Source organism: Lagopus leucura, unplaced genomic scaffold (genome assembly GCF_019238085.1).
Source record: "Lagopus leucura isolate 7727_CA_CO unplaced genomic scaffold, USGS_WTPT01 Super-Scaffold_100035, whole genome shotgun sequence".
NCBI lineage: Eukaryota > Metazoa > Chordata > Aves > Galliformes > Phasianidae > Lagopus > Lagopus leucura.
Window position 1 is genome coordinate 3,363,967 of NW_024962284.1, and position 15,402 is coordinate 3,379,368.

Sequence of the window (15,402 nt, forward strand, 5' to 3'; positions counted from 1 at the left end):
CTCCCAGCCTGTACAGGTGCCTGGGGTTCCTCCGACCCAAATGCAAAACCTTGCACTTTGCCGTGTTGAACCTCATCAGGTTCACCCGAGTCCAGCTTTCCAGCCTGTCGAGGTCCCTCTGAATGGCATCCCTTCCTTCCACCATATCAACCGCACCACTCAGCTTGGTGTCGTCAGCAAATGTGCTGAGGGTGCACTCAATTCCCTCATCGATGTACAGTAACACAACAGATTTACAACAGCATTACTGAGAACAGAATTATCTGGGCTATTTGCCATCTGCATTTCAAGCTTAAATATGAAAGGTCAGTCATTAGGTGCCTGAAATAAACATGCTTTACTACTGAGGTAAACATTTTCAATGAAGAACATCTGGCTGACTTTCATTCAGCACAGTGACATTGTTTTTCTTTATTTATGGGTTGCATGTGCAACTGGTATACAAGCAATAGTGTCAAGCTTGCTTTTTAATTAAATCATATAACTTGCATCCATTTTATAGTATTTCTACTGCATTGCTGTATATTTGTATACACTAAATCTAATTATAATGCTTTTATCTAAGAAATTACACTTCTGCCATCAGCTTTATAACCACTAGGATTCACACTGTAATCTCATCGAGGGATTGTAATTCCTAAAGGATAATTCACAGACACGTACATGCACTGGCAATAAAAACATTCCATTGATCCTCCACAATTGTGGAAGGAGCTATATATAGCTAACATTATTGTGAGCATATGTTGTGCCTGCAGGAGGATCTGATTAGATGAGATGCTTGGAACAATTCCACGAAACAACAAATTGAGATAATGAGTGCACTGAATAACTAAAGCCTTGCAGACATTTATGGACATGCTTAAATTCATGCACACTGCTAATCCCATTTGAATCACACTTTGCCTTTGCATAGACAACGCAGATCCAGAGTTAGATGCTAGATATTTATATTTCATATCAGTAGAGTATCAGTGCACCCTACAGTCATGAAAAGTTTTGTCTACTTACCAGCTCTTCAAGATGGAAAGCAATGATTTGTTCTGAAGTCATAAACACAAAAGGAGAACAGCTTTTCTTTTCCTAAATCATTGCTAACAATTCGATTGTTTTTGCTACCTTGAAATAATCCCAGTTAAGTATGCAATATAAATTCATACCTTGAATCCTTCATTAAGTATTCTGCAATCTGCTTATGGAGTAAGTACTCTGCAATCTGCAATCCACAAGGAGATATTTCTCATCTCCTTTCTCAGATAAGGACTATCTAAAATGGAACAAATAAACAGTGGGATGTTCCAAGCTACCATAAGCACGCTGAAGTGAAAGTATGCTCTTTTTTTTCAGTAAATGATCCAGTATAGTTACAGATTATCATTCAGTTGCCACTAAGGTTGTATCTATGTTGACACTGAAGATATTGCAATTTTTGGAAACAAATTACAATAAAACCTCTTGTTAATACAAAACATTATCTTTCCAAAATACAAGTTTCAGAGAATCATAGAATCATTAAGTTTGGAAAGACCACTAATATCACCTAGTCCAAACATTAACCCATGCCTTTGACTGCTCTAGACCACAACCCTCAGTATGACATCTACCCTTTTCTTGAAAACTATCCTTCTTGAAAACTTCTGGTTACTCTACACCTTCTCCTCCCCCCCACCTTCCCCCACCCCCATGGGCATCCTGTTGCAATCACCATTCTTTCAGAGAAGAAATTTTTCCTAACATCCGACCTGAACCTCCTTTGGCACAACTTGAGGCCATTCCCTCTAGTCCAACTGCTAGCTATGTGAGAGAAGACGCTGACCCCCACCTCACCACAACCTATATTGCACCTACAGGATTGTAGAGCACACTAAAGCCTCCCCTGAGCCTCCTCTTCTCCAAACTGCACCATCCCATTTCCTTCAGCCACTCCTCATAAGACTTGTGCTCCAAGACCCTTCACAGCTTCACTGCTGTTCTCTGGACATGCTCCAGCGCCTTGATGTCCTTCTTCTAGTGAAGAGCCCAAAACTGAACACACCAGTCAAGGTGCATCCTCACCAGTCCTGAGTACAGGAACGATCATCTCCCTGCTCCTGCTGGCTGCTCTATTTCTACTGAGAGCCAGGATGTCACTGGCCTCTTGGCTAGCTGAGCACACTGCAGGCTTGTGTTCAGCTGACTGTCAACTAGCACCCCCATACCCTTTTCTTCCATGCACCTTTCCAGCCACCTTGCCCCAAGCCTGTATTAATGAATAGGATTTCTGCAACCAAAATGTTGCATCACATACTTGGCCTTGTTAAAACTCATACAATTGGCCTCAGTCCATTGATCTAGCCTATCCAGATCCATCTGAGCCTTCCTACCTGAAAATTTGGTGCCTGCAAGCATACTGAGGGTACTCAACTCCTTCATCCAGTCTGTCCTTTTTGCAGGCTCAATAAGAATCATCATTATAACCTGGCAGTCGGGGCAAACCACATTAGGTTCAGCCAGTCAAAAGAGCTGATTCTCCCACTGTATTCAGCATGCATCTGGCCTGACCTTGTATTTTGTGTACAGTTCTGGGCTCCAAAATACAAAAAAGGGATGAAGGACCTCTGAAGTTCTCAGAGGAGTCACCAGAGCTGGTGACAGGGCTGGAAGCACAAGCTGAGGGCTCGTAGAACAGGCTTCCTAGTGAGGTGGTTGGTGCCCTGTGCCTGTCAGTGTTAACGAGGCATTTTAATAATGCCCTGAGAACATGCTTTAGCTTTTGGTTAGCCCTGAAGTAGACAGGCAGCTAGACCACAGTGGAACCACAGCTCTCCCAAAAAACCACTCTGACACAGAATTTAAGTACATCAATATGCATTTCAGGAGTAGAACTTCTAAATCGTATGCAATGTTAATCTTATCACATGTTTGCAAACTGTGAAAAAGAAAAACATACCTAACAGGCAATTCCAGGAGATGCATTCAGCCATAGATTTCAACTTCTTGACTTTCAGATGAAACGTGATCAAAAATTAAGTTGAGGAATGATTGTAGAAAATCTTTCCAAAATAGCTGCAATAGAAAAGAAAAAAAATATATATTAAAAAGTGAAATGATGCTATGATGACAATATAATAGATTCTACCATTATCCATCATCCTGTTCCATTGTAAGGGCCTATATGGATTGGTCTGCACAGTTCCAGTCACCATCTCTTTAAAAGAAATACATTCAATAAGAGATAATATCAGAGAACACTGATCAAAATGAGCAAAGGAGACATAATAGAACAGCATAGGATAAGCAGTGCAGAGAAAGTAAAATTAGGGCCCCTTTCTTTATATTTTATGACACAATGCAAAGGGAGCATCCAGTAAAAAGGAAAAGCGGAAAAGTGAAATACCTGTAGAACTCCAGAATTAAAAAAATAAAAGATATGAAAATATACAGTTATGTAAACATCCACAAATGCAATAATAAAATTGCAGGAAGTCATTAAGCTTCACATTTTAAGGTTCATATTCTAAATCATTTTAATCTACTGGAGATTCAATGTGACTTAATGTGGGTTACATTATTCCCCATCTGTTTTCAGAAGCAATATTGTAACTTCTTTTGAAGCATTTAGACCATTTATATCAAGAAGAAGGAAACTGTTGGGATATATTTTATAGATATGACTATAATATAAGGTCTAGAATGTTTTCAGCTTGTTAGTAACTCTGCAGAACAGATAAAAATAGTTTAATTGGATGCATCCATGTTTTTCCACGGTTACTAAAAAAGGTATTAAAATATTCCATTATCCTAATTGAATTGTGCAAGTTGAACAAAATTACTGGAGCATATAAGAAATGCATTTGAACATAAAAATATAGTTGCTGTAGAAAAACAGTTTCTGTATAAGAAAAAGAAAATAGCATTATCATCCAAAGTGACACAGGAGCTAGAAGTGGCTTCCTAGTTTTAAAAAAGTGTTGCAATTCCTTCACCAAGATGCAAAAGACCACATGTAAATAAAACTTATTAGACTTTAGAATAGGAAAATATTTTAGACATAATACTATATTTCAAAATGCATTTCTCTCTTGTGATTCAGTATTCTGAAAGCCTTTTTCAAAGCTCTGAACTCCTTTTAAAGATGGGTGAAAATGAGTCACCTCAACTGATCTGGAAGAAAAACAAGTGACAGTTGCCTTGGGTTAACCAGCAGAACTGGTGCACATTCAATGATAGAAAAAGAGAGTCATCTGAAATGTTTACCTCAAAAGCTGTCTAAACCAGTCTAGCATTCCTGGAAATAGTCATGGGGATCACAGCAAGAAACCAAGAGATCTTTCAATGCATGAACTTGCTAACGACTGATTTTTAATGTAATAGCGTTAAATGCAGTTTATGACTTTCATTACCTACATTATCACAGACATCTTAATTTCATAGCTTCTTAAACACGATGACAAAATGACCAATAAACTAGCAACAGCAGAGAATCCCCTAGCATGAGAAATTGTGCAGGCTCTGGCTAAGAGGGTGCATTTATTTCATTCAATATCTGCCAGACATATGGCTTTATCAAAGTATTACAATTTCTTCAGGCTTTGTCTGCAACAGAAAATCCAATGCAGTGCAGAAAGACAAATCAAGGACATTCAATAACTGAATCAGAGCTCAGTTTCAATGTCACTACAAGAAACTATCAAATCATTTTTGCAGATGTCACCTTTGCCACACTAAATATTGAACTCAGTGCTAGACAGCAAATTGCTGTTCACCTTACAGAAAAACACGTTGTAGCAAAGCTGCATAGTTCAGAGAGGCACTCTGAACCTCCAGGTCTTTCCCAAAAGATATTAACCCAAACAAAGCATATCATTAAGTACCACAGGCACGCAATTATCCCCACTTTCAGCACATTGATTCAGGCACCACAACTGTTTTACTTAAAACAGCCACTATAGAACGGTGAGGTATCTACACCCAGGGACAAATTCACTATAAAGCATAAACCCAACCAAATTTGAAGATGACATAAGGAATCTATCCAATCAAATTTATAAATCACAAAGCAATGCCTTCATTCAACAGGTTCGGTGTGTCTTTTTTCTTGAAGAGATTTACACCATGAGCGAGGGTGTCAACATTGTACCAATAGAGAAAATTTTATTTATGTTCGTTTTACTATTTTAAACATGAAAAAATACGGCAGAGCTAAGGACAGAAATGCCTGCTGAATAAACAGAATAAATGCAGTACGGGAAACGTTTCAGTTTCAGTTTCAGAATTTCAACCTAATGTTTGTCATTTTGGTCATACAAAGGCCACTGACTATTCAGCAAGGCTAGATGATCCCTAGAGGACAACTTGTCCACACATTCTACAAGAATATGTCCTGTGACTTCTTGAAATTCTCTTTTATGAATCGTCTGGATATTTTTATTAAATGATTCTAAGTTTAATTTTATTTTTTTTTAAATACTGATTGATTTTTTTTTTGTTACAAACTAATATAAGAGAAAGTCTGAATTTCTTCTAATACTATCATCAAGCCTGGAAGTTACCCCACTTTAAATTTTGTTTCTTATGTGCCTTTTGCAGCACTGTAGCTTTTTTTCAACGAGGAAAAAATTGCCAGCACCATAGTTACCAAAGTAATCATTGTTATAAGTAGCATCATTGCTTCTCTGCTGATATATTTTCAGTTCCTATTTTCTACCTCTTTTTCTCAGATTGTTTATATATGCATGTCAAGAGGAAAAAGCAGTTTGAAGTACAGCTGGGTTGTCTAAGAATAATCAGAAAACTTGAGAGATGTCAAAAATGATTGAAAGGAAATATACATTTTTCATTTATATCAGAAGTCTGTTTTAAACTTAAAAAAAGACTTAAATATATAGGAAAAATACTGAACTAAATTTGTAAAGATCTCTTCTTTTTTTTAAATTTTTTAATTTTTTTTTTATTTTTCTGACCAGTATTGATAAGCAGCTCTGTTCAAGCAGGCCTTCTCTCTGACAGAAGATGAGATAGAGATCCAAATTTTGAAATATCACCACCTCAGATTGGTCTTTCAAACTGAAAGAGTGCCCAGCGCTGTACACAGCAAACAAATTATCACTGCTGGAGGCAGCTGGAAATTTGCCAGAAACCTAATAAATAAGCATGTCTGTACAAGGGAAAAGGAGACAGAGTTGTGGTTGTGGGACATACTCTGTGGTCTTTCAAAAAAGGGGAAAGGCAAGGAGAAGGGGAAGTTATTTTCTGAAGAAATAGTATTTGCCGTGTACTTGGGTGGTTGTTTTTATTCCACAATGTATTCCACAGTTAAGAGAGATTCAGTTTTCCAGCCCTGTGGAATATAGCATAGAGATTTACATCTCTTCAGAGCTGACAGTAACTGTCAGGAGCAGCGATGCCTAGTTGACAGTGACAGCTGACAAAGGTCATTCCTGAGTGCAAGATGAATAAAATGTTCTAAAATACTAATGCAGAAACAGCTTTAAGGATAAAAGCATGTATGAAGAACTGATGTCCCACTTAGCAAAAGTTATCCCTAAAATTTCTATGTATTGGCTAACAACCAAAGCAATTTCTTAAAAGAAAACTGATTACAGCAAATATAATGTGTGAATAGAAGTAATCCAGTATCTAAAGCTAAGGAAAAAGCAGTTTTAATGCATGCCAAGATCTGAAATTAGTAAATCTTGGCAAACTGTGACCAGAACAAACTAAAAATAAACATCCAAAACATTACCACATCAAAATCAGTTATTTCTTTTCTTTTTATCAGCATTTCTGCATATTCATCAAAATGACTGGTCAAGCATGACTTCCCTGAGGGATTAAATTATGCTTGATGATTCAGAAAATACATGAATTTGTGTATACACTGAAGCACCAACTCAATCTTGTACTTAGATTTACATTCTTGATTGCTGGATTACAAGTTTTTAGCAGTTCTTTAAATGAGGGATAATAGTAATCTTCAGAGAACTTGAAAAACAAACAAACCAAAACTTATAATAAACATTTTCCTTGTTCCCACTTAAATCAAGCATCAGAGCATTCTTAAACAGCCAACACTCTCCTGATTCTACTGAAATATCACCCCAAATATAAGAAAATACTTCTTTCAGCGATAGAAATAACACAATCTTGTTGCACAGTGTAATTACATTAAAAATGCCCTTTATAGTCTGTTCTCACAAATTGCTTAAAGATCTCTTAAACATGAATTTATAAGGCAAAATTACAGTTGAATTGTAGTTGACTGCATGACAGAAAGGTCGATTCAGGAGACATTACTTTCTAGTGCATACTGGTATATAGTATGCTGTAAGTATCTCAAGTGCTGTTACAGCTCAAAAGTAAAAATACAATAAAATATATGAACGTGGTCAGATTTCAGCCCTTCTCAGAAGATCGTCATCACATTTTTTTTTGTCATCAACCTATCTTTTATTCTTTCCTGAATAAAAAGACTGAACAAAGTTCAATCTACTACTACAAGTCCAATTTTCTGGAAGTTTAGCTTTTTAATAACTATTTCCAAAATCCCTTTGGATATTTTGCCCTCATTTTTGATGTCTGGAACTAGAAGCAGAATTCTGATAACATTCTTGTCACTGCAGGGATCATACAAGTGAAGCCTTGCCCCCCTATTTCTGAAAGATTTTCCCCTGATCACTTAAGGATTACGGTTTCTTTTTTTAGTACAATTCTGCAAAATATATTCTGATAGATCCTGACAGCTTCATTCTGATCTTCATTTCCATGAATGGAAGGTATCCAAAACCAAATTATGCATCAGACAAAATGCATTAGAGAATTTTTTTTCTCGTGCTACAGATGTCTAATATAGGTCATTTTGTTCTATTGCATTCACAATCTGAATCTAGCAAAGGATTATTTAATCTTGTGTTGCTTAGAGATCATGCAAAAAGGAAAAGGAAACAGCCTTTAAATTTGCTCCCATAAATAAAAAATGGCAATTGTACACCTTGACTGGTGTCTCTACCTCCAAAATGAATAAACCAAAAAATTATGATAGAAAACCACCTTGGACATGAGAATTTAAAGGGAAAAATCCACCATCTCTTATAAGTTCAGTCATAAATCATGCTTTGCCAGCGTCAATGCCTGAAACTACGTCCTGCACCAGGGGTTATTTCACCTAACCTCACCTGTATTCTTCTCAATACAGTGAGAAACTTCCTTTGTGTTTCCCCTGGCCATCATAATTGTTCCTGTACCATTAATGAAACTTTCCAGAGAAGCAAAGTTTCTCTAGAAAATACCTATAGACTATGTTCAAATTTTTGTGTATGATGGGTTCTTACTACATTAAAGGCAAACTTCCACAAGTCAAGGGGGGATGCATTCGTAGTGCACAAAGGTCCAGGTCCATTCAGAAAATCTTTTCAGCATCAAGTTTCCAGATATTGGTTTCAGGAGGCATTTCTGTGATAGCTTGCTACAAAGCTGAAATTCAGCTGCCCCAAATTATGGATGCCCCATCCCTGCAGGCATTCAAGACCAGGCTGGATGTGGCTCTGGGCAGCCTGGTCTGCTGGTTGGAGACCCTGCACATAGCAGGGGGTTGGAACTGAATGATCATCGTGCTCCTTTTCAACCCAGGCCATTCTCTGATTCTATGAATAATAACACTGATGGTACTGATTTAATTTCCTTCTTTCAGAGGCCTTGGAGAACATTTATTTAAGAAATACCATATAATGGGGTTCCATAACAATGTTTTTCATATTGTAGGAAAATTTACATCAATTTAAAAACAAGCAAATCAACCACACAACTGCAGTGTTCTCAACTAGCCAGATCCAATCTCAGACAATATATTAATTAGTATTTAAAAAGTATTTGAAGCTGAACTTTTACATGTCATGCACTAAGGTATGTCTTTTATTACTCGTATTTCTTCTGAATTTATGCATGCTATTTCTCAGAGAGATCAGACATTTTAGTCCAATGCATTTTTCTTGTGTAGGGTGTTTTGAACCACATATATTTTATAATACAAAGCAAGTAACACTACATATTACATATTTTCCACTCCTTGCACACTGCCTTAAAGAGTCACAGGTTTTATTCCAGCGATACGTTTAAGATTTAGCATAGCAGGTAGGATGTACAATGGCTCTGATTATATTCAATATTTGCTTTTAGAAATATTTAATGTCCCACATTTGCTGCAAGTTCCAGAATTCCTGGTTCTGATATTTCTTACTAAATTAAAACTGGGTTAACAGAAGGTAACATGCAGTTGGTGTCAGAAGAATGACGTGTTCAGACAAAAAGAAAAAAGTAATGGTTTTGCCCAGTCTAGCCTTTTCTTAAAGTGACAAACTATTTATTTCTTCTAGAAGGTGCATAAACATGTTGCATACACGTCATCTAAAACTCAGAGTACATTGTTAGAAATGCTCCATATATGATCATAGCAAGGACATTTATGTTAAATTTGGACTTTCAAAACCTGTTCCAAATTTCTAGACATGTCATAACCACAACAGTCTCCAAAAGGGGCTTGCAACTGGGGCCTATCTCTAGCCCAGATGTAAAACACGCCTTTACTATCGTGTTAGAGTGTCTTTGATTAAGAGGATTGTAAGCAAAGTAATGAAAGAACCTGTTTCATATTCAGCCATTTAGCTGAGAAAAAAAAAACATCCACAGAAACTGATATAGTAGAACTACAGCAGCTTTGTTTTGCTTCTTAGAAATAACACATGGCAAAGATTTTCCAAGTAATTGTTGCAGATGTTTAGCTTGTTGTGAACTAGTGCCCTATTTAATATTTCCCAAACAAGAGCTTACTTAAGCATTTGCTAACTTTTCCATGTGTTTCCAGCAAAGCATTTACGTAATACGTTCAGCTATATTTCTCACAAATAAACACTGAGATGGTGCCACCTCATGGATTCTATTCATGTTTGTGAAAATGCTGTGCCCTGAGAACTATTTGCACATGGAGATGAGGAACAAAAAGAATGAAATCCATGGTCATTTCAACAAAAAGTCAACATGCATCCAGAAAAGAAGCTTGTAAGAACTATCTCTGTCAAAGTAAGCGGCTAGCACCCATTTATGAAGGGGTCTAATGCAACTAAGCATGAATTAAGGAAAGAAAATCCAAGTCCTGACATCCTCAAAGGAAAATGAGACCCTCATCCTGTTTTCCATTTTTTACTGATTTCCACTTCTCAGAATGTTCTCTCTGTCAGCCAAGAATGACGTTAAATTGCACAAGAAGAATGGCAGCATCCCTTCTAAATGGTTCTTTAAGGATTTAGGGATCGAATGAGGTGTAAATCAGAGAAACTTCAAATCTGTTGATTATGCTGTAACAAGCTACTTGACTATTGAATCCACTGCTGAGTACCACTCAACCACCGCTTGCTATTTGTCACGTTTTTTTAGAATTCAGAACAGAAAACATTCTCCTTGTTCAGCTCTGTGCTTCCAGTAACCTTCCAAAAAGGCTTTTCTGATGACTTCCCTGGCATTAAATTCTCCTGCTATTTTCATATCTATTTATAATGGGAGTTGAGATATACTTTACACAAGCACGGCGATACGCAGTTGCAGTAGGTAAGACAGGTATCAAAACTGTAGTAAGTACAAATTGTTTCTATACATACATCATCCTGTTTGATGAAAGAAGTCATTAACTGATGCTGTAAATAATAATAATAATAATAGAGTCATACCTCACACCTACAGTAAATGCTCCTGTATGAAAATAGCATAGCCAAACACATTTCTGTGGGCAATAGGTTTCTTTGGGAAGACAGAACAAGGTGTAGATATAGTCTTCATTTTGCATGGACCAGGTTTAAAGCAGTACCACTGCTCATTTAGTTACATGGAAGGGTGGAGGTTAGCTGAGGTAGGACAAAACAACCTCAGAGGAAAACTTGTTCACTACAGTACAACTCTTGAGACAAAGTACTCATTTCCAGGATTTGGCTTTGAGTAAGTGAATGCAGAGGCACTGCATGAAGTTATTTGTGAAATCAATCCCTTGTGCTGTATAGTTAAGCGAACTATTTCCAGTTAAATCATATTATGGCTGACTGCAACGCTGAGAATACATGCGACTTCGTAGAACAGAGTTTTCTTCAAAACATTTTGCTATCTAACATTGGCTGTCCATTCAGGGAGAAGCTGCCCCAGGAACCGCTTGCACTTTTAGGGCAAATACAAATAAATCCATTCCTTCTGCAAATAGAGTGCAGCAAGACCTTCCTATCACAATCCTTGTGCATAATTGGTCTCAACCAGCATGACACATTTCATGCATTTTACTCCTGGATTAAGAATTCTGCATTCTTTATGCTATGCTGCTCGTACTGCAAACCAAGTTCGTGTAAAAATTCATGACAGGATCTGTGTTTAATGCTTAGTGCACTATGTAACAGCAAAGAAATATTTTAAAACTACTTGTTTAAACATCTTAAATGCTTTTAAGATAATGCGTTGTCCTTCACAGGTAGGAAAATTTCATATTTCTCTTCAATTCTCATTAGTATCAAGGGTACTAAGATTAATATCCGTATAGGGAAATAGAGAGCATTTCCATCTGAATAAAGCTGGGCATTAGTGAATACAGTCCTCACCCTGAAAATGAGGCTGACAAGGGATTACGTTTGCTATTCAAGATAAGAATCAAATAGTAACTCTACGTTATGTATTTCTAATTATAATCAACTATAAGTATAAAGGCCTAGTCATGCAAACATCCTCTCAATGAAGCACCTGTGTAAACAAGGATTTTTCTTATTATCAACCCAAATATGCTTTAATAATGGGTATAACGCCAGAACACACACATTGCTTCATTAATACATAAAACATTTTCTAAAAATAATTCCATATCAATCAGCTGCCCATGGGATGTTTATTTCAATTCTGAATGCATCAGTGTCGTTCTTAGTCATCTGACCATGATGGGCTCTGAATCTGTCCTCCTGGCCACTCTCCCTGAATGCCAGCACCACACGTTGCCTTGATTCTATTACTCGTTCCTGTTCTTGCAGGATGTGCACTGGACCTCCAGAGTCACAAAGAATCCTACTTTAGTGATTTCTATGAATAAACGTCTCCATCATAGAAGTTTATTCCTTATTGCATTCATTCATTACTGAAATTTTGAATACATGAGAGAAATATGATCTCATCTATTCCGTGACTGGATTAACACGGTTCTTAAAAAAAAAAAAAAAGTTGGAAAAAAAAAATTGAAAAAAACTGCCATCTGATGAAATGAAAGGATTTCTCTATATATAGTCATGGTAACATTTTTGCTTTTCTTAAATTAGACTCTTAACATGGGGCTCGATTTTACTTCCCTAAATATTTCTTAGAATCAATACATTGTTAAAATACGTTAGGATAAAAAAGCACACTGAAAAAGAGGACACAAATACTAGTCAAGTGTAAACTGAGCAAATGTTAACAAATGCTTTGGCAGACATCCCCTCAGTTTCATTACAGAATGAGCCGTGTTTAACTATTCTTGTGGATTACAAATGAAGAGTTCCTTACAAGATTTATGTAATTTGAATATATAATGTATACGTATATCTAACAATCTTACAAATATGATTTTTCAATATACAGCTGCTGCTAATACACGCTATTTACAAAAGTAGAACAATAGTCATTTGGATTCCTGATACAAAGGAGATGTGTTATTACTATGAAATGCGTTTTCCTTTTTTGAATGGAACAACAAATCAGATTATTTTAGATAATACTCTGAAACCAAGAAAAAATTGCATTATTGTATTAAAACCGGAAAGGCCCTGAACAGCTATCTGAACCTTTTTGATGTAAAGGAGCTGTAGTCAGTTGTTTTATGTTTGCAGTCTTTTTTTCCAGGAACCTGAGGACTATTTATAGAAGGGATCCACAAAAAAAAAGTAATTATAAAAAGCAAATACTTGGTATGTGCATCTAAATCTTCCACTAGGAAAGTTTTTATGAGCATTCAAAAGCAGACAGAGGCTGGAAGCCATCCGTACCATAGCCTTTCCTCAGATGAAACAATTTTTACAAAAATAAGTTTGAGAAGTAATGAAAAAAAATTCAAAAATACAAATTCTCTCCTCTCAAATGAAAACCAATGGAGTACTTCTCTAAACAGGTTAAGAATGGTACAGAGATAGAGTCTTTCTGGCTGTGTGTAGGGATTATAAAAAGCAGCCTTGTTTCAATGCTGGTTAGGAACAGTCCTGATATGAATCACGTAGGTCTCTAAAGAAAACTGACTGTTAAGTTCCAACACAAACATAGGCAATAGTCACTCTGAAGAGAATGCGACCTTATGCAGAATAGAGGGAGAGAAATACTGCTTATATGTGAGTTCAAGTACAATTTCTCTTTCTATTTTAACCTTCAGTACTTGTGCATATTAGAAACAGAAAAACACAGTAAGCTTACTCCCATCAAACATACACAACTAATACTTAGACATTGCGGAGCCATACGTAAGTTACTAAAGATGAAGCTATGGGTTCACATCAACAGACACATCCTTCTTATATGCACTGGTACAAGTAGTTTTTTTGTCACAAAACAGAAAGCGTGGGCTAGATGAGTAATTAACTTCTCATCCTGCTATATTGTGCAAGCTTGTACCTACGGCACATTTTTCTACTTTTCTCCCAAAGAAGTTTCATAATTTCTTCATGTCCTAAAATTCAACTGAATGAATTACAGTGCTAATCATGTATACTTGAATGGGAGGATGTGTATCAACTGAAAACGCTGCATCCATTCAGCTCTGACCATATATGACCCCAGGAAGAGAGAAGATTAACGAGTTACATTTTTAGAAGAGGTATTAATCAATTGGGCTTTTCTGCTTTCAATGTTAACGAGGTAGCATTCTATCTTTGTACTTTCATTTCCGTCCTATGAATTAATCATAAAGGGTTATCAATACAAATGCTCTCAATGTTTTTCCAGTTTACATATCATTACAATATCCATCACTAAGGTCAGTTAACAAGAAACTACCTCTGCATTTTTTCTGCATTATTTCTAGTAGCTTACCAAAATTTAGAATTTTAAGGAATGGATTTTGCACTGTGCTCTGTTAACATGTTGTTAGCAACACAGCACTGAAGCCATAAGTTCATACCTATGGTGGTTTTCAGAGTTCTCCCTTTTGCATTATTTTTAAGATGTAGTAAGCATTGTAATTGTAGCTATATTATGAACTTAAAATATTTATATAAATTCACTAAACTATGTAATAACTAAAATTGCTTTCTTTATAGGATTTCATAGGAGCTCTCAGAAGAAACGGGCACTGAAATACTCCACTGGTTGTACGATAAAATATTACAAGACTTTTCTGTCACAGACTGAACAGGTCTGCAAGAATTGAGCACACTGTAACATATTTCTCAGTTCTTCAGATGACCTAAAATCTACTCTTGGAATACATGAACGCTTCCTTTTCTAAGAACACTTTGGATTTAAAGAAGCCATGCACGTTAAGCATGGACAAATTTCTGTGGAATACAATCAGCATTCTCAACGGGCAGAGGATAACCCAGCAGTGAATTTCAATTTACATGTCACAGAAGTGTTTGTCAGCCTCACCCCCACTACAAAATAAACACATGCTGACAGACTGTCTACTCTATTGGCTGCAGAACAGAAGGCAAAGGATGAGAGGTTAGAGCAGATTGCAGATTAATATATGAAAGTCTGACCTGATTCTGATCAGATCTCTTAAAAAGGAAAAGGAGATGCAGTGGCAGGTGTGGGTAGGAAGGTTACAGCAGGGAAGCGCTGGATCACTTTCTGCACAAACTGGCAGTCTTGGAATCTTATGAATAGACTGTGTTCAAAAGTAACCACAGATTTCATTCTCATTAGCGCTGTCCATTAACTCTACTACTGTATGATGCCCATTTACATAGCATAGCCTGTTGCATAGCAGCATTTCAGAGGCTAACTCTGGGTGGGACTCAAACAGTGAAAGCGGCTCTTCCAAAGAGCACCCAACCAATTTTTATTCTGTAGCTAAATAATCTCCTTCAAAAATAAAAGCAAACTGCAGGAAAACTGAAAAGAAATACCACCTGATTAAACAAAGTGGAGGAAATTATTTTATCATGGTTAGCTGCCTAATACCAGTTGAAGCATTAAGTCTGTAAATAAACTGAGAAAGAATTTTTAGGGAATATTGTTGTGGGTTTGTGTTGTTGTTGTTTTTTTGCCTAGATTGCTATTCAAATCTGGGTCCTTTGCCAAATGCTCATGTTTCTATAATTGTACATATACTATCACATGCACTTATGCATAGAAAACAAAACATGACAATTTTTTGCCTTATAATTCACATGGTTACAGTGAAGTTTGATGAATGAAAGGCACTTGCAAATCTTTGGATGAAAG

At 36.5% G+C, this 15,402-nt stretch overlaps 1 long non-coding RNA gene across 1 annotated transcript in view; it reads right to left on the bottom strand.

Annotated features, from left to right (window-relative positions):
• The window catches only part of LOC122186234, a 111,936-nt gene that overhangs the window by 77,284 nt on the left and 19,250 nt on the right, over window positions 1-15,402 (bottom strand). Inside the window, exon 2 of the long non-coding RNA XR_006181097.1 lies at window positions 2,930-3,045. This is a non-coding gene — a long non-coding RNA (uncharacterized LOC122186234). The remainder of the gene's footprint in view (window positions 1-2,929; window positions 3,046-15,402) is intronic.